This window comes from Cygnus olor, chromosome 7 (assembly GCF_009769625.2).
Source record: "Cygnus olor isolate bCygOlo1 chromosome 7, bCygOlo1.pri.v2, whole genome shotgun sequence".
NCBI classification, from domain to species: domain Eukaryota; kingdom Metazoa; phylum Chordata; class Aves; order Anseriformes; family Anatidae; genus Cygnus; species Cygnus olor.
Window position 1 is genome coordinate 22,293,239 of NC_049175.1, and position 24,740 is coordinate 22,317,978.

The window sequence follows — 24,740 nt, forward strand, 5'->3', positions numbered from 1 at the left end:
ATACTTTTTTCTTCTTCTACCAGACTTTTTTTTTTTATGCATTTGCTTGTTTCCTTTATCAACAACTGCTGAATAAAATGTTTTCTCAACATTAGTAATATGATGTTCTCATGAAAGGCATTAAGGGCTAGTTTCCCGTCTTTCGATGCCACAGACTAATTCCAGTGATCATGTAATTTTTAATGTAACTCTTTTGCCACTTTTAACTAAATTCAAACAATGCACCGCATTTCTTTTTCCTTTTTTTTTTTTTCCTTGTTCCCTCAGGGACCTGATAGACCACAGGGACCTGCATAGACTGAACTGACTAAGCTGAAATGAAGATTCAGTCTGTTACTTTATGTTTACTTATAAACTCACATGTATGTATAGAAGCATGCTTACTTATAGATAAGATTCTAAAGTCTAGTAAAGTCTAATGTCAGCATCCTAAAGACCCTGATACATTAAAACATTCAGAATGCAAATTTTCTGAGGTAGGAAATCCTAATTATAATTTATTTAAACAGTAACTCGCTGATACTCAGCTTTTATTCCATTTTGACATTTTAGTTTTCATTTTTGTGAAGTCCTGGATGTACCAAAATGGACATAAAGCATTCGCACATTGGATATGGTTTTTAAACTCTTTTTTTCACTGCTTATTTTAGGTCCTAACTTTTGAGTTAGTCATTTAAATGAATGCATGAAGGTCTCCTCGGTGTTTTTGTCTTGTTTAAATAAATTGAATTGGGTTGATTTAGTGTTCCTATTACAATTTGTTAAACTTACTCAGGCTGTTGGGAGACATAATGTCACTGGGTTTTATTACGAATTACAAAGGGAAAAAAAAGGTAACTGCTCAGCAGGTTGTTTTAACATTAATTCATCACTGTATAACAGGCACAAAATGCTCTTTTCCTAGCAGAATTTTTGATCCTGTTTAATTATGTATCACTTTTATGTTGTTTCAGAAAACAAATCAAGTGAGTAAAATAAATTTTAAAAGCTTTCTAACAGTACTTTTTAACTCAGGAGTGTCCACTGAATAATTACAATAAGCATCACTGATACTTGTTTGAAATTCTAGTATCCCCCAAAGCTTCTGTAGTATTTCACAGTCAATTAGGAGAAGCAAGTAATATGAATTTCTTATGTCCAAATGCAAAATCATCTAGAACCAGGAATGCTAGCCCACCAATAAAGTGGGAGATATTATGTTGGAAATCAATGACTTAGAAAATGATTTGGAGTCCGGGCAGAAAACTGGTAGAAGATCATAGCAATGCTGGAATTATAGGGCTAGAGTGACTGAAGACAAAAGCAGAAGGATACCAGGATACCAAAAAGAGGTGGAATGATTAATAGTGCCTTTGTATGAACAGGACAGTAACTGTTCTTGGAATTCTGTGTTCCAATTCTGTGTTCTCTTTTGGAAGCCATAATTCATGGAAGATGCTAAAATATTAGAGAGCTTCAGAGACGACCAACAATTGTGGTGAGAAGGTTGGAAAGGAAGGACTTTAAAGGTCTAATTGGACTTAATTCAAGGAAATCCTTCTGCTTGTGTGATACAAAACAATGTGGTTATAATTATCCTTTATCAACTAAATAACTACACTGAAACAATTGGGGTAAGAATCTCTCATTGATATATTTTAGTTTGAATTCCACACCCAAATAACGTTAAGAATCTGAACCAGAAGAGACATATCCAAAGTTACACAAGAAATATTTAAGGGAGTAAGAAAGTGAATTTCCAGCTTGATGGCCAATAAGATGATATTTGTCTCCAATTGTTCAATTCTTTCTAACATGTTTACTCTGAGGAAGACTTACAGTTGTGAGCTATTCCTGAGGTAATAGTGATACCAAAAGGGTTTAGAGATCATAATTCAGAGCCAGAAATATAAGACATAATGAAGTAATGCTGTAACAGACAAGGTTCCTTGGTATACAAATAGGAAAATACTGAGTAAAATAAGTGATGCTCTATTACATTCCATTAATGAGACAATTATAGCTATGCCCTCCATGCTTTAAAATACATGCTGAAAAATTGCAATGTTTCCCCTGCAGCCACAACAATGATTCAAGGTCAGAAGACCTGATTTGGAATGAAAGACAGGAAGTTCTTAGTTATTTTATTCGGGGGGGGTTGGGGAGGGAAGAAGCAATTTAATATATCTATTGGTATTCCCACGAAGAGAGAATTTCTGATAGTAAAGAGCCTTTAAATATATCTGATAAAGGTATAAAAATGACCTGATGGCTGGACTCTGAAACCAAACAAATTCAGATTAGGTATCTAATGCATACTTTATCTGGGAAATTTGGAAGGGCGAAACAGAGGGTGTACTTTTCACTGCTTCAAGTATTTAAATCCACAGGGTGTTTGTGTGTGTGTGTGTGTCTGGCTGTTTGGTTTTGGTGTTTTTGGCTGGCTTTTTTAATTATTACATTAAAAACAAACAACAACAACAACAACAAAAACTTACAGGTTTGATACCAGTATTCTATTGTGGAACTATAGGCTATATGATGCGCGTCACAACAAATGACAGTAATTCTCCTTTCTTACCTTTAGGTTCCACAAATGATTTATTTTTTACTATGTGACTTGTGATAGCATCAAGAGAAGGCAAACTTTAATTTTGAGTATTATCCTGTTAAACATTAGACCTGTGCATACTAAAACATTGCTTCTGTTCTAGAGATTTGTCAATCTTTGCTTCAGTTAAATATTGTAACACTCTCATGTATGTTTGAAAGGGTATCAACCTATTTATCTGTGGATAATAAAGGGATGAGTTTGCTCATCTGTAGCTACAGTTCTGCCAGAAAGGAATAGTGCTTGCAGGAAGATAGTGTGTATTCTCATTAGAGCACAAGAGTCAGGGACTGCACTGTTTCTTTCTGTGCTCAGGTTCATTCTATAGTGATCTCACTGAGTAGTCTGGTAGTTCTAATATTTCTTTGAGCTACTTAAACAGCACAAGATTTTAAAACATGTAAATGATCTTCAGATTTGCTTGCTCTGTCTGCAGAGGGAAGATAGATAAAATATCATACTGTAACATTTACTAAACATATACATAGCCTATGATATTTAATATATGGCTTAGAGTTTTCCAGTTACAGAAGACTTGTACTCAGCTACCTGTACCTATACATTGAATTCATAAAATCTATCACTCACAAAATCCATAGACAATTGAAATAATTTTGGAGAAGTGAAAATGTGCTAAACTTCTGTGAACTCTCCCTCACTATCCAGCTCTGAGCTTACTCAATTACTGCAATATGTGAATAAAGTTCTATACTTAATTCAGGAACTGTGACTCAGATATCAAGGACACTTAACCCATTTGCATTTAAAAACAAATAGAAAGTCATGGTTTTCATGATGTTCACACTTACACAGGTTAACTAATCATGTAAATCACGCTAATGAGTCCTTGGGTGATACTTAGTACAGTGTAAACCTGCTTAATTTGCTTTTTGCTTTCTCTAGTGAATTGAGATCTTACTTTTGCAGATCTTCAAGTATCATCTTAGTAATTTGCAAATTAAAATACTATTAAGTGGCAAAAAATATTTCTTTCTTTATATAGTGATGTCTTAAGGATTTGGTAGCATGTAGAAAGAAATAAGATTCACCAAGGGTTCAATTCACTCCTGGAAGAAAGCCAGGAACAGGAGACTGCTCCAGTTAAATTCTGCTTGAGACTTATTATGACATAGCTTTATTTAAAAAATTATGGGACTACAATTCTTGAGGAGTTATCCTCAGATGATTTCTGGTATGCTGTGCTGATACCACTGTATTATCAGAACGTCTCAGAAAATCAATTAATTTGCGATCCATAGCACTCATCTGAGGAACTATTATTTTCCCAGACAGAACTGAGTGAGATTAAAAAGTTTTCCCAAGGTCGTACACAAGGTTACTATCAAGGAGGGCACTAGCTAGAGACAAAAGGAGATCAGATTTTTATTCTATTCAGACTTTGGAATATAGGATGAAAGCAATTTAAATTTCCTATGAAAAGTTATGAAAATTCATATGTGGCTAAAAGCATTATCCTTTGTTAAAATTTAAGTATTTTTCTTTGATATTGACTTTTTGAACTTGACTTATATTAAAAAAAAAAAAAAGTCCTGTCCCCAATATGGTGAAATCAATGTTTTGCTGATTTGCTGATACAGAAGAAATGCATTTTTTGTGCCCACTCCTACCCCCCCATCCTTAAACTGAGTTTGTGCAAAATCAAGTTTGTAGGTATTTCTGTTAAAAATAAAATAGTGATTTTTTTTTTTTGGTTGGTTGTTTTTTTTGTTTTTTTCAAAATTTGGATGGAATGTTTCCAGTGGAACAGTTCTTCTGTTTACTGGTCTTTGTTTCACAGTCCATTTCCTTGACTGTTCATACTTATTTTTCCACACAAAGGACATAGCAATAATGTACATGATTTAAGTAAAAGAAGTAAAGAAAAGGCATGTGATTTTAAAAAGATAGACCTTGCAAACTTTGCTTTACAGTTCATTTTACAAGTGTTACACACATTCTGTTGTTGTTTTTTATTGTTTACAACCTAAATTTTAAATGTCTGGAAGCTGCAATTATGGGTGGTGATACTGCTCTAGTACAGAAGTTGTGTTGCATTTCATTTTAATACAGATTACCAAAGATGCGCAGTCTATTATGGAAAAGTATATTCTTCATACTGTTAGGTCATTTCCAGCTCTCCTTTATGTACTAGGCTGCCACGTTCTTATCAGTGCAAGAGGTCTCCATTTACAACCTAGGGCATATTTTCTTTATCATTAGAGAAATGCAGGTATGCTATGTAATTATTTCAGTCTAGCCCTCTGGGGATTTTTAACACTTTTGACAGAAAAATCTTACAATGGTTAAGATAGTAACAAGGGATAGTTTGACTGTTAGGTTACAAATCCTTAAAGAGTTCTGACAATCTTAATCTTAGCACCACTGGATTTCTATGCTAATGAAACACTAGAAGGAGTTTTTTAAAAAGAAAACAACTCTGTAATTTTTTTGCATCTTCTTGTGCTCAGATTTCTTTTTCAGAATCCAAGCCTAATTCCATTATAAATTAGGCACAGATTCATAACCAGACCTGACAAATATTTGCCCTATTTTGACTCAGTTGTGAAAGTCTGAAAGAAGGCAATTTTCTTCTTAAGTACATCTTATACAATATTTGTTCAGAGTTTAGTTCAAGAATTTTGCAGGCCCTTGTTGTATATCTTGCAGGTCTTTCTTGTTCATTTTGAATCCCATCATTTTTTCTTTTCAAAGTCCACATGGTTATCAGTATAAAACAGATATGTTTGGTAACTACAACTGGAATCTGGAATGCATTTATATTATGCAGTGCAATATAGTCATATTATATGCTTTTTTCACATATAATACTGGATATTTATGAAGCATCAATAAACTGAAAGATCAGAAGTATAATGGGAAAAGTGATATATAAATGCCTACTGTTTTTACATGTGACTATATATATACTTTGTACAATTTTCTTAATTTTGTACTCATTGAAAATGTATTTTTACAATTGTTCTGCAAATTTCACTTTACTGCTTCGATTTGTAATACATTTATTTCTATTTGTAGCTATGAATCTGCAGTTAAATAGAGATTAAGTGTGAAGGTAGTCATAGGTAGAAAAGTTTTGCAAATATTTTGAATTGCTTTTCTGCAACAAAATGTGGTCTGGCAAAGTTCTATAAAATACAACAGTAGCTGACAAGGAGATTTAGAATCTCCTCATTCTTTTATATATGCAAAGTTCTATATTTTTTCACCTGAATCTCAGAAATAAAGCTGAAGTTCCTGCTCCCATACAATTGCAGTCACAAGGAAGGAAGACACTGTTGTTCTCAAAGCTTCAAGGAACACAGAAGCTGAGCTAAGCTGCAATCTGAATGCAACTTTAGGCTTTAAAATTAAGACAGCCAAGAGACCTGAAAATGAACCTTTGAATCCTGAAGCAAGAGACGATTATGGTAATTACTAGAAATATGGATATTTCAGATATTTCACTAGTTTATCATTTAGTGCCAATATACGTGTTATACACAGACATACAATATGCTAATATGGGCTTACTACTCAATACTTGTATGGTTGAAATATTCAAATCCACTTAAGTGGGTAAATGTTACTATTATTCGCACAATAAGTGTTTTGATGTTCAGCAAGGAAAAAGTATTTAAAAAACATACAAGTTCATATGACCATACAGGTTGGGGGGGGAGGGGGTTTGGAGGAGAGGGGGAGTATGCTGAGGTAGCTGTCCACTATCTAGCAGCTTTGGAAGATTGTGGCAATCAAGGAAGGTTCCCCATGGCTAGAAGAAGAAAAAAAAAAGGCAAGTGTCACACACACCCATTCAAGGTGAAGGAACAGAAGATGGGGAATTACATTTTCTTTTCAGACCACAGGGAAATTTTGGAACAGGTCCTCCTGCAAGACATTTCAAGCACGTGAAGGACAGGAAAGTGACAGTGAACATTCAGCATGGATTTCTCAAAGACAAATCCTGCCTAACCAACCTGATTGCCTTCGACAATGGATGACTGGCTTTGTGGATGAAGGAAGAACATTAGATTCATTTATCTTGACTTTGTCAAGCCTTATGATACAGTCTCTTGTAGGATCCTTCTAGATAGAGGGAGTTACAGGCTCACCAGTTGGACTAAAACTTATGGTTGTGAAATCCCCGTTTTTGGAGATACTCAGAACTCAACCAGATAAATGCCAACCATACACACTATTTACAATTCTGTGGTTATTTATTCTCTGCATTTGATATCTTTCTACTTCCTCTTTTGGTCGACTATTTTTGGTAATTCAATAGAATTGTTGGTAATTCAATAGAATAAATACTAATATTAACTACTGAAAACTTTTTTGATTTTAGATTATTGGAATTATTTCACTGAATATACTGTTGCAGATAACTAATTTTCTAAATTATAGTGAAAACTGGGTGCTTGAAATATAGATCTCAGAAAATAAATTGTCAGAAAAAGGTTCCTATCGCAAAGAAATGAAATAAGGTGAATATGAGTGTTCATTTTCAAATGTAGCATATTGTAATTAGCTTATGCTACCTTTCTTGAGGGAAAGAAGCTAAAGCACTTAAGTAATATTTCAGATTTAAATTCTTTATGATGAATGTTCAGTTGCTCACATATAATGGCCAATATTTTTCACACAGTATTATAATGGCTAATATCATTAACTTACTCATTTAGTGTATTGGACTATTGATCTCTCTCTCTAGAAAACTGCAGTGGAGCTTTACTACCAATCACTTTGCATAAAATCATAACTCTGATTTTCAACTTAATACTGTTAATCTTGACTCAGTGACCAAAGTAGTCTGAAATACCATAGACATTCAGCAGTCTTTCAGTGCACTGACCTGCATGTTTGGGCCAGACCTTTACTACCCATACCAATGTCACATACTCCAATAACCTTAATTATTTGATAAACTTGCTTAATGGTGTTATTAATTCTGGAAGACTATTACTTGTTTCACGTTTGTGAAAACATTTTAGGATTCTTGAGTGCCTTTCAGAAATAGTTTAATGGGTCTTTTATTCTATTTAAACTTAAAATGAACTTGCTAATAATAAAAAACAAAATGCATTTATGCCAAAACAGAAAATTTTCTAGACAATTTTCATATAAATAACATTGCCTAGTTTGACTGGTCCCTAGATTCTCTTTCATTATGGAATATATCTAATCAGCTTGTCTCATTTTCATAAATGCAGCAACCTATGAGAACAGCTATTGCTACAAACATGGGTAAAAGGAAGTCATCTTTTCACATTTGAAATGTCTCATATTAAGAAAAGTTCCAAAACAGAATGTGCTGAGAGTAGAGGGAAGGTTAAAGACAAAGGCTGATCAAGGATGATGTAATGCTCAAATTGAATATTCAAGTGTGCAAACTTCTATCAACAATGGCAACAACAGGGAGGAAAAAAGCAAGCTCTTATTTTGCATCATGCTTGCATATACTTCATCAAAAGTATGTCATCTGTTTTCTGCCTGTGCTAGACCAGTCTAGGAACATAGTCTCTTGAGCAGTTTTCTTTTGTGAAATGTTTATGATTTAAATATATTATGTGTGATTGTAATGTTACATATGTAATATTATAAAATTATATATAATGTGATTATAATGTCAAATGTACTATAAAGTCTGTAGAATGAACCCTTCATCACAGTCTTTTATTTGCTAAGTTCTTACTGTTTTATTGAAAACTACCGTATTACAATAATAAGAGAATTCCAAAGCATGTATTTGGCCTAGCAGCTGAGATGTGTGTCATGGCTAAATTAATCTATCAGGACATTTCCATAGGACAAGTCCCTATACACCATAACAATGCTTGTAAGCTGCAATTTATCCAAACAGTTCAAATGATCTTAAAAGCTGAGCAGAAGGTGATATTTCAATAGGATTTTGCTGTTACAAAATCACTAGTGAAAGGGAATTCCAAATTGTAGTTTATCATTGTACCTTTGGAGTACATTGCATCTTGATCATATCATTCTGTTGTGCAGTAGGGCTTCTATTGCTACATAGAGATTGACCAATACTAGGCTGAGATCTGGGCATTATTTTATGTATGTCTTTTTTTTTTTTAATTAGATTAGCTGAGCATTGAAAAAAACCATAGTCTTTAAAAAAAAAAAAAAAATTCAAGAATGCTCATGAAAGTGAACAAAATTAAGGACAACATTATTGAATGGAGAGGAAAAGCAGTTAGGTAAACTCTTTCAAAATGAAGTACATATAATAAAGTTCGAGTTCAAGACTCTTTAGACTTCTTCTGTTCCTAGGTAAAGTTTGAGGCTTTTTGGCTTATGGTGTAAGTTCCTATAAAATTGTTCTGTTGCAAGGTATCTAGGCTTACTGATAAATTTGACTTACGTTTTTAAGGTTCCTCTGGAGACTCACAGCAATTTTGCTGATACAGGAGTCAAAGCTGGTGTATGTGTAGAATAACAGAAGGAATTAGAACTTCTTTGCTTTATTTCCAAATATATTTCCCTATTGATCATTAACTTCAGTTTTAAAATTTAGTGTACCTTGCATCTCCCTACATACTGCTATAAGGTTTTGAAAATGAAGGATACTAAATGAAACTAAGGGATTTTTCACTTTTAAATATAGTTTATGGATTATATAACTTAGATATTTACCCTTTTATTTCAGTTGTAAAGGAAGAGTCTCGCTATAACTGAGAGGGAGAAAGCCATCTAATTTTGAGAAATAATTGCTTGAAAACACACCTATGAGTTGAAAACTAGCTTATATTACAGAAAAAAAACCTCTCATATCAGGTGTACTGTCCTCACGAAAGCAGACAAACCAGCTAATATCCTTGTATTTATTTGGGTTGCACAACATGTTTGTTTGTTTGTTTTTGTCATGAATTATAGAAAACGTCTATTAAGAAGTTTTTAAATAACATTCATACAAAATTCAAATGGATTACAAATTGTGATTGATTAAATCTAAGATGTACAAAGAAAGTCTTTTACCTACATGTGATATTAATGTATCTTTTGTTAGTAGAAATCATATGTAAATTGTGTGATTAGAACTAATTGAAATGAAATATGTCAATGATTCATAATGCTTAATGACTTAATTGAATTAATTGTATCTATCTTAATTTGGTGGAGGAGTCTTTGTGCAGATGACAAATTGTTATATTAGCGATACAGAAATGGAATGTTTTAACTAATATTAAATTCTCAACCTTTTTCTCCAGGTCCTTTAAAGACTTATATAATCTTCATAGCTTTGTTGGTGCTGTTTAAAAAAAATTAACTAAGCTTTACAGCTTTTTACTTTTCTAACTGAAGCACTCTCAAGGTATCTTAGAGCATTAACACTAAAATCCTAACTGTATATTTGAGAGGGGTGGATCTGATAATTTTGTTCGTTTCACATTTTTTCATCTGTTCTTAGTCCATTCTAATATGCTGATCAATGCATTGTGAGGGGTCTGTTTTTTTTTCTTTATTCTTTCTTTTTAAAATAAAATTTATTAGGATGTTAGTAATTCAGGACACATCTCTTCTTGATAAAAATGTGGGCTAGGTTCTGACCTCAGCTTGTTATAGTCAAATCCATTATTTTTTGACTTCTCTAATTTGCTGTTCTTAATGTGTAGTCTGCTAACAATATACCATATAAAAATTGTAGTCAGCTTCACAGAAATGGCAAAACCTAACTGATCTTGACACTTCCAGCATACGTTCTTAGGGGTCCAATCCAACAACCACAGATATCAAGTGAAATTTCCACCAAGTTCAGTGGCTGTTATAGACCTCCTGGTAAAAGGGTAATGCATGTAACAAAATACTGGATTTAAATAATTTACTATATGAAATACAGCCTTGTGTGATTCACAAAAATACCAGAAAAATTCAGACTTCTCTTTAACAACAGGTACTGGAGTGGCTGAAACTCTTAAGATGTTGTTCATCATTTGATCAATAAATCCTTACCTTCTTTTGAAAAGCATGTTCTTGTGTGCTTGAGTTGACATACAGTTTCACCCTCAGAAAGACAGAAGAAAAGAGCAGGGATTACTAAATTTGAAGAGGGCTCTTTCTCCTGCAATTTTTTTCTCAGTGATGTTACTTTGGATTTATATATCTGTGACCCAACTAGTCAAATACTTGACCGTGCTTACAGAGCAGAGTGAAATTCTCAACAGCACATCGATGTGGATTTTCTGATTACACTTCAGAAGCTGCTTGGAATTTCTATGTAAGAATAACTCACATGCTTATTTTACAGTTCTTGAAAGAGAATATAGTTCTAATTTATACCTTAAGTAAAGACATAAATATGTATTTGTTACATGATAACCTTCTTATTTTAGATGTAGATGTCAATGATATTGTGTAGATGTCAATGGTAAATTAATGTTGTTTGAAGGAAAATGACTCAAAGATTTAAATGGAACAATTTTAGAAGACAGTGTTGTAAGTCTCTCTTCATCTGAAAATTGAATGGGATTCTTGTTTAATTTTGTAAATTCATCCTGCTTTGTTAAACACAGCTAAATCCTGTTGCCATAACAATCCACTCTCCACAGAATGAAACTCTCTTACATTCCTGATGAATTTATTCATTTGAAACTCATTTTCTCCATCCTGATATGTTTCAGTTCTTATAAAATAAACAAGAAAAAAAAAAAGGTTTTAGTAAACAAATTTAGGCAGTAGGTCTTAATTTTGATTAAATGATTACATAAATCAGCAAAATTTGATTTAGTGTTTTTGGGAAAAGATAGGAGCAAGGAACTTAAAGAAAAAAATAGGAAATACAGTAAAAGTCAAATTAAGAAATGAAGGATGAAAAAATGAATGCAAGATAAAAATACCATGAAATAAGTAGTTAGAAAGATATCATGATGAATGAAAGTAAGAAAGGAAAACAAAGGAAGGAACATTTCATTAGACAAAAATATGCAATGTGATTTGATAGGAAAAGCTGTGTGCAGACTATACCTGAGCAAGGAAGGCAATTAATCCTTTCCTATTTGTTACATTGCCGTAGCTAGTAGAGTACTACCAGCACAACACAGATCTTCCGTTACACGATAGTATGTTTTTATTGCCTTTTTTTTTTTTATACTCAGTGTACAGCGCAATTTGTAAAAGTCTAGCAGAGCTGTGGTTGGTGTAAATGTCATTGCAAAACTGATATGGGAGGAACTTTACTTCTTGTTTTCTTATTAACTAGTTCCTAGTGAGCTTGATTCCACTAGTATGTTTTCTAAGTAACAGCAACTCGTGTTTCAAATGTGCCTGAAGTCTCCTGTGGTTGTTATGTCAAAACCTTCAACTGTCCACTTCAAGAAACCTGTGGAAAAATCTATTTCATTACATCTATTACAGTAAAGCAATGTTGCATTTCTTCTGCTTGTATTTTGCTATATAACTGTTTTTTCACTGATTTCTTTGTGTGTGTGTGTGTGTACCACTGACTGACAGGTTTGTAATTGCCTAGATCCTCTCTCTTTTTCCTCTCCTCTCCTCACCGCTCCTCGAATATAGGTCTCTTATTTGCTATACACTTCCTGTTAAGCACCACGCTCATCTGATAGAGTAGGTAAAAAATTCTAGTATGATGAATATTTGTTTACCACCACCATTCAAATGGATGAACTGAGCCTACTTTTGCTTTTATCTTAAATAAGAGCATCTCATTTCATGTCCTTATTCCTACTATCCATCTGTTTTTGTTTTTATTTGGCTATCAGGCTTATAGCAGTCTTATTGGAAATAAATGTAAGGAATTTTAGTTCTAGGTCCCTGCTGTCCCATATGTCAAGGGTTTTATTAATCTGCACTCTTTTCATCTTCCATAGAAATTTTTTTATTTCCTTGTGTTTTTAGACTTCCAGATGAACAAGTTCCTAATGATGAGCCTTAACTTTTGATGCAAAGTCAAGTTCACTGTGACTTCTGACAGCTCTCATTTTTTGTGTGTTTTATTTTTTGAATTTCAGGGTACAGTTATTTTATTTATTCATTTATTTAAGAGCTGAAGCCTTGTAACACCATTTATTTGTTAGTTAAAGGTTTCCTTTTCATTTTTCACGTGCAACTTCTCTACATTTAAACTCGAGCTTTTCATTTCAGAAGAGCCCACTAGTTAGTTCCATGAATTTCTTAAACTTGCTCCTTCAAAAATACACAGAATGTAGTTATGGAGCAAGTATCAGCTTATGACTTTAAAGTAAGCTCTTAAGAATGTTTCAGCACCTTTTCAGATGGTAAAGTGGTCCTATGTGACACACTTCACAGGACAGAAGAGAACTGTATAATATAAGCTGCTATTTCTAGATGGTAAATTGTAGCCTCACCACATGTACAGTTTCTGTGGAGAGCTCTCTGCACAATCTCAGCAGCTGAGATTGCCTGTACCGTCTCCACACAGGCATACCAGATCTTCAGCAGCAGGGTAGCAAAAGTCTACCTACTTTTAGACATTAAAGTGAGACCCCCACCAGAATGAGATCCTTGTTGATGCTTGCCAGGTAATCATCTCATGCATAAGCAGACTCAGACATATAAGCCGCCTATCTCTCTTTCCAACTACAGAGGAAAACTATGGGTACTAGCTTCTAGTACTGATATCTCAGATAAATCCTTAAATAAATAGGAAAAAAAATCTTTATATTCTTTGTTTCCTACATTCTTTCCATTTTCTATAGATGAGCTGCTTTCTTCCTGGAGGACTGATCATAGAGATTATGAATATTATAATCACTGAGCAAACTCTAGTGTTTCTATAGACATAAATCTCAAACCATTTGCATAATGTAAAAATATAGTTAATGCTTTGTTTACATTACACCAGGGCCATAATCCATAATGAAATTACATGGGAACTTCAGAGTCATGTAGTGAAGCAGTGATTGTAATTTTTCTTCAGATCATCTCTGCTATATCTAAATTGTATTTGACTCTTTTATTTCTATTCAATCAAAAAGCTACTCATCCTGCCCATATCTGTTATTTGCATCTCAAAGTAAATGGGATCTACAAGATCCACATCAAAGTTTAAGCTTTTTCTTTTTCTAAACAGAATGTCTTTAAATATATTTGCATTAAATATTCAAAGGGTATTCCCTTAATCCTTTCCAAAGGAAACACAATGGTTTTAAACTTTTTAATGGAAATAATTAGAAAAGTGTTTTTTTTTTTTTTTTTTACAACCTTTCAATATTTTAACAGAACAATGTCCATGTACAAAGAGAATAAACTTTCTACCTTGAGATAAGCCTGATTTCCCTCCCCCCAACCCCCAATATTTCTGTACTTGAACATGAGGCATAGAAAGATTTCTTGGCACAATTCTGGATTTTGACTAACATAGAATCATAGAATTTCAAATTCAGTCACCCCAAAATAACAGATATCTTGTAGATGCACACTGAAGTGTCTTTCTCCTTTAAAATAGGTAGTATAACAGAAAGCAGGATTACTTAAGAATGTTGCCATTTATCTGCTATTTCCCAGTCCACAAGATCATAACAGTCCTCATCTTAAAAGTGTTCTATATGCAAGTACACATATATTTAAATGCAAGTGTATGATGAAAAGTGTATTTTTCATCATTTTTTCACTGTTATGTGACACCTCCATGCCACTTTGCAATTTTCAATTAAATATTCTAGGCTTTTTACTTTCCTACACTGAAAGACACAAATCAGAATCATATTCTAATGGTTTATGGGTCTTGCAATAAAGTTGTGTGTGTTGTTGGGTTACTCTTTTATGGTGTAATTAACACTTGTAGTACTGCATTTTGAAATAGTTTTCCAATTGAGGAGAACAGTTTACAAAGCTCCAAAGTGTGTTATGACTTTTGTGTGAGTAGCTTTTGTAGTTGGTTGTTTTTTTTTGTTTGTATTGTTTTGTTTTCTGTTTTGTTTTGTTTTTGGCTAAATATAAGATAGAAACAATAGGCTTATCCTCCTGAAATTAATTTCTTTTGGTCTTACCAGTGGTAACATGAAACTTTTTTTGTTTATTATTGAAGATGTACTGCTTCCTCAACACCTGCTGGTCTAAATTACTTAGAGACACTGGGAGTAGACTTGCTTTCACAGGTATTTCTAACAACTAATTGCCTGTGAAAATTCATTTGGTTATTTGCAACTTGAAATGACAGGAGGTGTTATATGAGCACTAAGTGGAATATATTCCCAGCTCACCCACCTCTGATTTTTAATTCTATTGACTGAACTTTAGCATGTAGCCTGCATTGCTGTTCCACTGACTACTCTATCAATATTTAAATAATTCAGATTTGATTTCTATATGAAATGAACTCTATACTATATTGTATGTAATACTTATGGAAAGGTATTCAATTTTATGGTGGGGGAAAATTATTCTAGTTAATTGTAACGAATACCAATGTCATGTGCTATCCTGAACTTCCATCGTTATCCCTTTGCATAATCAAAATCACAGTTTTGTTTCAATTGGCATAGCTTTTTGAATTCAGTCAAACTGCTACGCCTAAGAAAGAGTTCTGGTAGGATTCAAATATTTTGTGGCCATGTGTTCCATGTCATCATATTCTACCTAACAACCTTTGAACAATTAACTTATTAGCCAAGGACCTGGAGTACACAGAGATACTTTTCTCAGTCTGGCAGTGAAACAGTATAGATCTTATTCTTTTCAACCCAGAACATGTGAAAGTTAATACCACCTGAGAAAAATATAGGAAAAAGACAAGATAAAAGAATCAGATTATACTGCAATGTTTAAATATTGGAGGACATAAAAATAGGAGATTGTAACTGAAAAGAAGAGTCAAAATAGATGGACTAGATTGCCACACAATTCAAGCTTTTCCCAATACAGTATTTTAAAGTAATAACATTTGATTTAGAAGTTACAAGGGTGTGAAATCACCAGTATTGTCTGTTATGTGCAAGCTATACTTGGCTACAGGCTTTATACATTAAATGCTGCAAGATGTTGCACATCCTTATATTCATGGACCAATAAATGCTACAAATACAGACAAGTTCATTTTCTGCTAAGTATTAATTCCCAATTTTATTTGTGAATAAATCAGGCATTTAAAATGATACTCCAAACGTGTTTTAAATGATACCCCAAACACTTATTTTTGTGTACTTTCTATGTTATCATTTCAACAGATTGCCTGAATTTTATTGTGAATTACCTACCTGGTATTCACAGTGCAGTGTTTCAGTTTCATGCTGGATCAATGTTTTGGAGGAATTATTTTTGCCATAACAATAAAGGCTTTCACTCCTGGAAGTGCCTTCGGATTATTTTTGTAATTATTTTGTCATTCAGTAACTTTGACTGAATTCTATAATTCACAGATTTCTACTAGTGAAACCAGTTAGTCATGTATGCAATTTTAAATTCATATAAAGGTCCCTCCAAAATTAATTATTAGTTGTGACTAAATATATATATATATGTATATATATATATTTTTTTTTTTCAGAAGAGAGAGTATAAAATGTGTTACATCCAAGTCACTTGGTTAGTATCAAAACTGCTGTTTTCAGTAGCACTTGGCTGCTAGTGCAGACATCCATTGTAGTTTACCTGCTTGTTTAGATAAGCTCAGGGCATACCATACTCTTCTCACATGACCTTTCTGTAGGAATCCAACCTGCATAAAACAGGCAATTAGCAGCTATGGTACACTCCACGCAATAAATTTTCCCTGAATGATCGGCAGCTCAGACCTATTGGTATGGCTGTTTTGTGTGCCTGTTGTACTGTTGAAATGTAGAAATTATTTTCAAAATGGTACAGGATTTTCATGTTACTCTCGTTGCGTTGAGTGATTAATTAATTTCCAAATCAGAGGTGGCAAATCTACACTATTTCACTTTATAACCTTTCTTTTTTTCTGTCTCAAGGATCATCGAAGCATCACTTTTTATTTTACTATGTATGTATACTTACAAAAACAGATGAACTCTCAGATAATATGGTCCAACTCTATAGAGAGTGCTTTGGAGGTGAGCAACCTATTTCTGAATTTCTATTTACAGAATTCATGCATTCAGAGGAAAACCACTGAAGAGACCAGAACACTGAACTGATGTCCTGTCATTGTCCTGTCTTGCTTGCTTTGGATTTCAAACTAATCACAGCTGAGTCAAGGTCAGCAATTTCATTTTTAAGAGCAGGGGCTTATGATGATCCTGGTAGAAGTCTAAGATCATAACAACTGAGTTCGCTAGAAAGGGTTCTCACTTAGATAATCCCTTCCTTTCTCCCTCTTTTATGTACGTTTGTAGCTTTGACTTAAATTGTTTTCTGTTTCTTTCCCTTCTTATTGCAAAATACGTATATAATTAACAATATCTCTGATTTTATATTTTCCTATCCTTTCCTTTTACCTTTTCTAACACTTTCTGTACATCACTTGAAAATGATATTTTTGGAAGCTTTCCAGCATGCAAAGGTCTCATATTAACTTCTGGTTAATGTTACTGATTTCTTTATTGATCTTCTATCTTCTTTGTCTGCCTTCCATTTTTAAGCTATCACAAAGTATATCTATCCCTTTATGTTATTGGTTAGATAAGAATGAGAAAATTGTTCTCCAAAATAAGTACAATTTATGCCAGTTTTTGCTTGGAATTGCTTATTTGATCTGTCAGTCACCCCACCACTTTCAGAGCTAGAAGTAAAAAGCTGGACTACAATTAATAGAATGATGATGTGTAATCTTCAGCCTTATATACTCTAGGACAAGCCCATAAATACAATGAGATTTCTTCTTATACCTTTTTACTTTTTGTTTAATATTTCATTCTGCATAGAATAACTGTTTGTTATGACTATGCATGTAAAACAGTACTGTCACACGAAGGTAAAAAACAGACAAATTAGCTATACACAGTCAACTGGAGAAATTGTTGTCACAGCTAAACATGACTTTTGTTTTTTACTTGTCACAAGTAAACGACAGCTGCAGATAGGAGAAGAAAAGTTCAGACAGAAAGACTGGCTGGCAAGCTTCAGTGCTGAGGCCTTCTCTAATTTAGTACAAAGGTTATAGCCTGTTAGTGGCAATGGCAGTAGTATTGTATTATGGGGCTAGATGACAATTGAAGTGTTATTACACATTGAAGTATATGTATTATATGCGTTATTACACACGAAGTATATATATTCACATGCTTAAAGGTTATCTCTCATATGTGAATCCTGTGGATTAAAGAAAAATAAGCAGCTCATATTTCCGGATATTTTTTTGTAAACAATGAGCAATTTTCAGGAGTCACTACTGTTAAAGTGTACATTCCTGTCAGTACCCATTAGGTATTTCTGTTTTTATTATAAACTCCTGTGGATTTTTTTTTTATCATGTGCTATCTTTAATCTTCTCCTCACCAAAGCTGTTTAAGGAATCTAATACAGAATACATTGAAGGTAATAGGTTGTAGCTTACTAGAGTGTGTACAAAGATGGTGAGGGCAAGACGTATGAGGAGCGACCGAGGTCACTCGGTTTTGTCAGCATGGAAAAGAGCAGACTGACGAGAGGCCTCACGAAGGCCTGCAGCTTCCTCAATAGGAGAGAGGAGGGGCAGGCACAGAGCTCTGCTCTCTGGTGACAGAGACAGGACCTGAGGGAACAGCATGCAGCAGGGACAGGGGAGGGTCAGGCTGCGTGTTGAGGAAAGGTTCTTCACTGAGAGGGTGGTCGGGCACTGGAACAGGCTCCCCAGGGAAGTGGTCACCACAGCAGGCCTCTCAGAGTTCAGACAACATTTGGACAATGCTCTCAGACACACGGTTTGATTTTTGGGGTAGTCTTTAGTGGAGCCAAGAGTTGGACTCATTAACCCTTGTGGGTCCCTACCAACTCAGGATATACTATGATTCTATGATTATTTTCAGGGGATTTGGCTTGGCCAAATCTCTGTCATTTCCTTCTCTCAGTTTTAGTAGAAAATGTAATGATCTTGCACTATGAAATTATAGTATCATAGAATGCTGTGGGTTGGACCTTAAAAATCTTCTAGTTCCAACCCCCCAGCCATGGGCAGGGGCACCTTCCACTAGAGCAGGTTGCTCAAAGCCCCATCCAACCTGGCCTTGAACACTTCCAGGCACAGGACACCCACGACTTCTTGGGCAATCTGGTCAGTGCCTCACCACTCTCACAGTAAAGAATATCTTCCTAATGTGTAATGTAAATATACCCTCTTTTAGCTTAAAACCATTATGCCTTGTCCTGTTGCTACGCTCCCTGATAGTCTCTTCCCACCTTTCTTGTAGGCCCCCTTTAAATACTGGAAAGCCACTCTAAGTTTTCTCCAGAGCCTTCCCTTCTCTAGGCTGAACAACCCCCATAAAATATAGGAAATAGATGTTCATTAAAAAGAACAGTCTTTAATATTCTCCTGTAAGCCTGAAACAACCTGCTGCATCAAGAGAGATTCCATTATTACATATCACTATTAAATATTCTAAAGCTGCTCCAAGCAGCAGCTCTACAATGCACCGTGGTATGCTGGTAATGCATTTTAATGTTTGGACACATGTGTAGGTTACTATGCATTTTTCTGAAATATAGATTAATCACACAATGTATACAATAAAAATCTTTATGAAAAGTAGTTACTTCACTGACATACATAAGGAAGTCCTTTTAAAATTAATTTTTTCAGCTATTAACCTTTTTTCTAAATACCAAACCTGCCAAGTCCACTTGATAGATTACTGATTTGAACCATTTAATTTTATGCTAGCAAACAGTTTAAAAGTATAGGGAATGTTAGAAACTTAGAATTTTAAAGTAAGAAAATTTTAGAATGCCTTTCTGAAAATATTCACTCCTACACAGGTGCAGTCCTCTAGAAAGGATACTGACATCTGAATTACAAATGCCAGCATTGTACTTCAGTAGTAAGATCTCAGGGAGGTGTGGGGGAGCAACATAAAAAACTCTGATAGACAATTCAGCTCTAAGTAGTCCTGTATTTATGTCTTTATCTAAGCAAGGGGCTGAAGTTATTAAATTTGGATCTGGATGTAGTTACTGCTTAGCTGTATAAGAATTTTGTTATTTGTTTCTCAACTGTAGTTCATTTCTGGATAGGATTGTTTATGATGCCTGGTTTCTAAAATTAAGTCAGATTTTGAATAGGTCTAGAATTTGTTTGATTTTGCTTTTATTAGTGGGATGATGATATTAGTTATCTTCATGTCTCTGCAGGGGGAGAATAAATTGCCAAATGTTCAAAAAACACAGGTAGGTGTTGGGTAGGGAGTACTGGCACGTCTGAAAAATTCTTGTCCTTTGTTTCTAATGGTCCTGTTAGATACCCAGATACTTTGAGAATATTTTACCTGGTTTGCTTCTTGAATCTGGTCTGCAAGGAGATTCTGTACTTTACTTTCGCCTACCCCTAAAATTTATCTGTAGTTTTGCCTTTTCTATTGCGATATGAAGACCTGCATAATGATATTAAGAGAAATAAAAGAATGCAGCTGCTTACATAAGTGGACTTTCCTATTTGTGTTCTATAAATCAACTGGAAACTTTCAACTGACATACCAGGAGTCAATTAGCCTTAGAAGGTCCTATGTGATTTGGAAGCACCATGTTTAGGACTATTTCATGGTGATATGATAGCTATTTTAAGAATTTCAGGGTGCCAGAGTATTTCAACAGGTGGCTCAGAAACACTCCTTCCAAGGTAAATTCATCAGATCTGCAAAGCTTACAAGCTTTTTGTCTGATTGTTTTTAGACTTTTTTTTTTTTTTTTCGGGACTGATGTTGGCTCATGTTGGAAATGTCAAGCCTTTGCTTAAAAGCTTACTTATATATATTGTTAAATATTATGCCTTTTGAAATTTGTAATGCTTTAAGAGCGTGAAAGCAATGCAGTAAAAGTCTAATTAAATAAAGTCGTTCTATACAAATCACAGAACTCACTAACAGAACATGTATCTTTGTTAAATCCTTGTTGAATCAAAATATCACTTTAGTGTCATGGACCGTTCTTAAGGCATTGTCTAAGGCAATCCAGGTTAATAAGTAAAATCTGTCTTTCAGAATTTCATCAGAAAGTGTCAGTTCTAATGCAAGTGATTAATAGTTGATACTAGCTGAAAGCATTTTCAGAGGCATCAGATTTCAGAACAGGACAGCAGTGTTTTCACAAACAACCAAAAAAACCCTAACAATAATATATGAAATTTCCTAGGAGGAGATTATCTGGCTTCTTTGGCAAAGGAGCAACTACTGTTTTCAAAGGACTACTCTCGTACGTGTTCTTGGGTGGTGGTTTTTTTTTCTCCCTACCAAGTCTAATAATAGTTCCTATTTTAATGTCAATCATGTCTTTGCAATTAAAATCGCTAACAAGAAGTTTAATTCCTTTAAGTTATTTATAATGTGTTTTTACCAGATTACCAGAAGTGTAATAATTTTCATTTAGCATTTGCAAATTCTCTTACAGTGGTACAGAGAATTTCCATGTTTTCCTTGACTTTGGTTAGAATGGCTTTGGACTTTCTAACTTCTTTGAATTGTTATTTAAGAGCTAATAATGCCAATCTTTAAATGTTTTGAAAATTGATAGTGACTAAAATATTTGTTGTGAATCCTATGTTATGCAGTCAGAGTTTTTAAACCCTACTTAGTGCATCTATATGCTAAACTTTTCTCTAGTTTTCCTTAGTAATTATATTAGTGATGTGCTGATGTTGGAGTTCTAATTTTGAAAGAAAAACAACCGGACATCAAAACAATAATGAGTCTGAAGACAATTGGCTCACCAGTTTGAGTATATACAGCAAAAACATTCTATTTCAGTTGTATGTGCATACTGAATGAACAGTGTCAGTAAAAGATGAGGGTCAGGATTAAAAGAGCTAGAGGAGAAAGGACATGATTATATTTATTTTATAAATATATTTTTTATAAATTTTATATATTTATAAATTTTATAAATATAAATAAATATATTATATTTAAAGTATCTGAAGCAATCATTAAAACATGCACACCATGACACCATCTAACAGTTATCATTCCTGTCCTCAGTTTTCTTCTCTGTCATTGTGCCTGTGTCATATCTAAAATTACACTGTAAATTCCTTGGGGGTAAGTTTGGCATCTTAATTTATTTTGCAAACTGTCTGCAGTCTTGGGGTGTTGTGTAATAATGTGCTAGATCTCATTAGTTTGTGGATATGTTTCCATAAAAGTAACAGCATGTGTTTAGTTTGCTAACAAAGTTAGTCGAAAACTTTTTTTTTCCCATTATTTCCCGTTACCTGTTTCTCTCTCTACGTAAACCTGTGTTTGCACAGATATTCATACAAATACCTCTTCACAGGTCCTGCCTATCTGTTCAAACAGCAAAGATTCAGGGTTCAATTTTTTTTTTTCCTGTTTGCAAATGTATACGTTGTAAGGAAGCATAAATAATATGTGGTGTTTCAACATGGCTCAAGTTTACAAGGAGATGCAGGTGCTCAGTGTCTCAGAGGATGTGCTTACCAATTCATCCTGTTTCTCCGCAACTCAGGCAAAACTTGTGATGAAATCAGAGTAGCTAGAGCCTGTAAGTCCATGAGTGCCTGCTGTGTCTAAAGTCTCAAATCTCAGCTTTTGGCTCAGTGGGAGTTTTGCCTTCTGGAATACTGAGTTTCTTCATCTCGCATTGACTTCAGTAAGAGTTGAAAGGTGCTCAGCAGGTGATGGCAGGTATCAGCAAAAATTTAAATGCCCAGATCACTTTGTATATCTAAATATTAACACTGGGAAAGATTAATCCTATCTGAGGAATGATAGGAGGGATTTTATGCATGCACCTACCTATCAATAGGCCTTCCCCAAATAGACAGTCCTTTCTCCTCGCGTCCCACACAACTTGGAGGTCTGATGGAAATCAAATGTTTTGGGGGCTTTTTTTTCCTATTAAATTGGTTCCAGGGTTACTCCCTGTGTAGTCACCAACTGAACAAACTGGATAGAAGTGATATGAATATTAGGCCAAGGAGGGAAAATGTGCAGGCAGAGATGTCCCTTTCCGTAGCATCCTGCCATTAGGTGTTTTTCAATATAATTTGAAACTGCACCAAATAACAGAAGTGAATTAGAGGTGTCACAGAATTCTAATGGTTTATTTGCTTAACTGCATATAGGACTACTTTAGCTATGAGAATGTTGATGTTCGGACGGTTTTGTCAGATCACTGCCTAGACGTTAGACTGGTCTGCATATTTGGAAATTTGCTTTTGCTGATATTGTACCTAGTGAGCTTTTTGGTAATTCTGGATATTCAGAAATGCGAAGTAAAACTGAGTGAAAAAACTGAAATAGTTTGGGATGTAAAAGGAAAGTTTCCAGAAATACATCTGAATTTACAGCTGTAAACTTCATCTTTGAATCATGACTGGTAACACTCGTCTTTTGAATTTTCTTCCTGTCATAACAAAAAATTACAAGAGGATACATGTAAATAAATTAGAATTTTGAAGATAACAAAATCTTCTACTGGTAATTCAGAAAGGCTTTGGATCATCTTTTCATTCTAAATATAACTTCGTATGTCTCAATTTCTTGTGATACTATATGAAACTGCAAGTTTTCAACATACACTTCCAGGATGGTTATCGTTTTTTCCTCTGACAAATTTTAAAATACTACTGTCATCAATGATTAGTAAATTTATCAATAGAATCAAACCATTTTCATGAGATGGTATAGACGTCATCCACCAGTGAATATGGATCACAGAAGAAATCATGTGTCTCTCTGAGATTAGGATGTTCTGTCTGTTCTCTGTATTGTGGTACTTACCTTCTTTCTTCTTTTTTTTTTTTTTTTTTCAGATTCAAGTTAAAGACAAAATGGACAGTAACAATAATTATTTTTACATAAGGATTCTGAAAATCAGTTTCTTTCCCTGCAGTGAAAACCAGTAATTTGCACAACTTCGCATGTAGTTGCTGTTTGTACTTTCCATAAAGGATTCCAATTTTCTGAAGAGTATGTATATGTTTATGATCTCAGTTCAATATATTTTTTTTCTTTTTTTGCAATCTAGCTTTTTTAAAAACAAATTTTAGATTGGTCAAAACCTGGTAGATTATTCAAGATGAGATGTTCTAGAATCAGAATTTATTTGCACTGTACTGCCCAGGGTGACCTATAAAGCACTATGTAAACTGTGGCCCAAGATAATTTTTCTTCTGTGCTTATTATATGTGATCACAGAAAACATTGAGATGTTGTTTCTTACAACTGTGATACAATTATTTTGTTTATTCCTTTCTTCAGAAAAGAAAGGAATAAACAAATTATTTTCTTCCTAGAAGCACCTATTCCTTGAAAGCAAATATATTTTTGTGTAACAAGAGGGGAGTATGCTTACTTCCTTTAAATTCAGATGTATTCAAGTATTAGTGGAATATGGTCTACTTTGATAAATGTAAACTATACTGTTTGTTCACCTAAATAATTCCACTTAAATTCAATTGCATCTTGCAGTATGTGCATTTTTTTTTGAACTAGTGTCATACGCATCCCCGAATGTGAAGGTGGCAGATGGTTATACAAACAACTATCCCTATTGATTTCCTATATCATTGATTCTAATTTGACTAATTGACTGTTGAATAACTGAGGAGTATTTATTTAAGGAAGAGTTTGCAACCCTGGATTCATTGTCTGATTTAATTCAGCCATCAGAAGTTATTTGTCACTCTGCTAGTCACCAAGACTCACACGATAATCATTAGAGACAAATAGGAGCTGCCAGAAGGTTCATCCCTTTCATCTTAGATACCTACAGAGGAATTCTAGGCAATGAACTAAGCCTGTTTTAACTATGACCAAATTTAGGTGAGGAAAAATTCCTTCTGTTTTTGTATGTTTGCTTTAAAAAGAGTCTTGAAGATTGACCTTACTGGAACAAGAACTCTGTCCAGTGAGCTAAATCACTTGGTGTTTTAGTATGTTTTAATTAGATTACTAATGGATTCTCGGTGTCTGACTCTAGAACTCTATAGTTAATAGGTGTCTGTCATTAGGAACTTCATCAAAGGCTTTCTAAAAAAATATATAAATAAGTAATGTCATCTGCTGTTAAAATCTGTAAGTTCCACTATAATATCCACAAAGTTAGA

General features: G+C 34.0%; 1 long non-coding RNA gene across 4 annotated transcripts in view; it reads left to right on the forward strand.

Moving 5' to 3' along the window:
• LOC121073368 overlaps nucleotides 1-24,740 on the forward strand; it is a 95,164-nt gene that overhangs the window by 36,445 nt on the left and 33,979 nt on the right. For 3 of the 4 annotated variants that reach the window (XR_005821651.1, XR_005821649.1, XR_005821650.1), the window contains exons 2-3: nucleotides 16,495-16,596; nucleotides 23,445-23,601. This is a non-coding gene — a long non-coding RNA (uncharacterized LOC121073368). The remainder of the gene's footprint in view (nucleotides 1-16,494; nucleotides 16,597-23,444; nucleotides 23,602-24,740) is intronic. The other variant, XR_005821652.1, reaches the window with a different exon arrangement.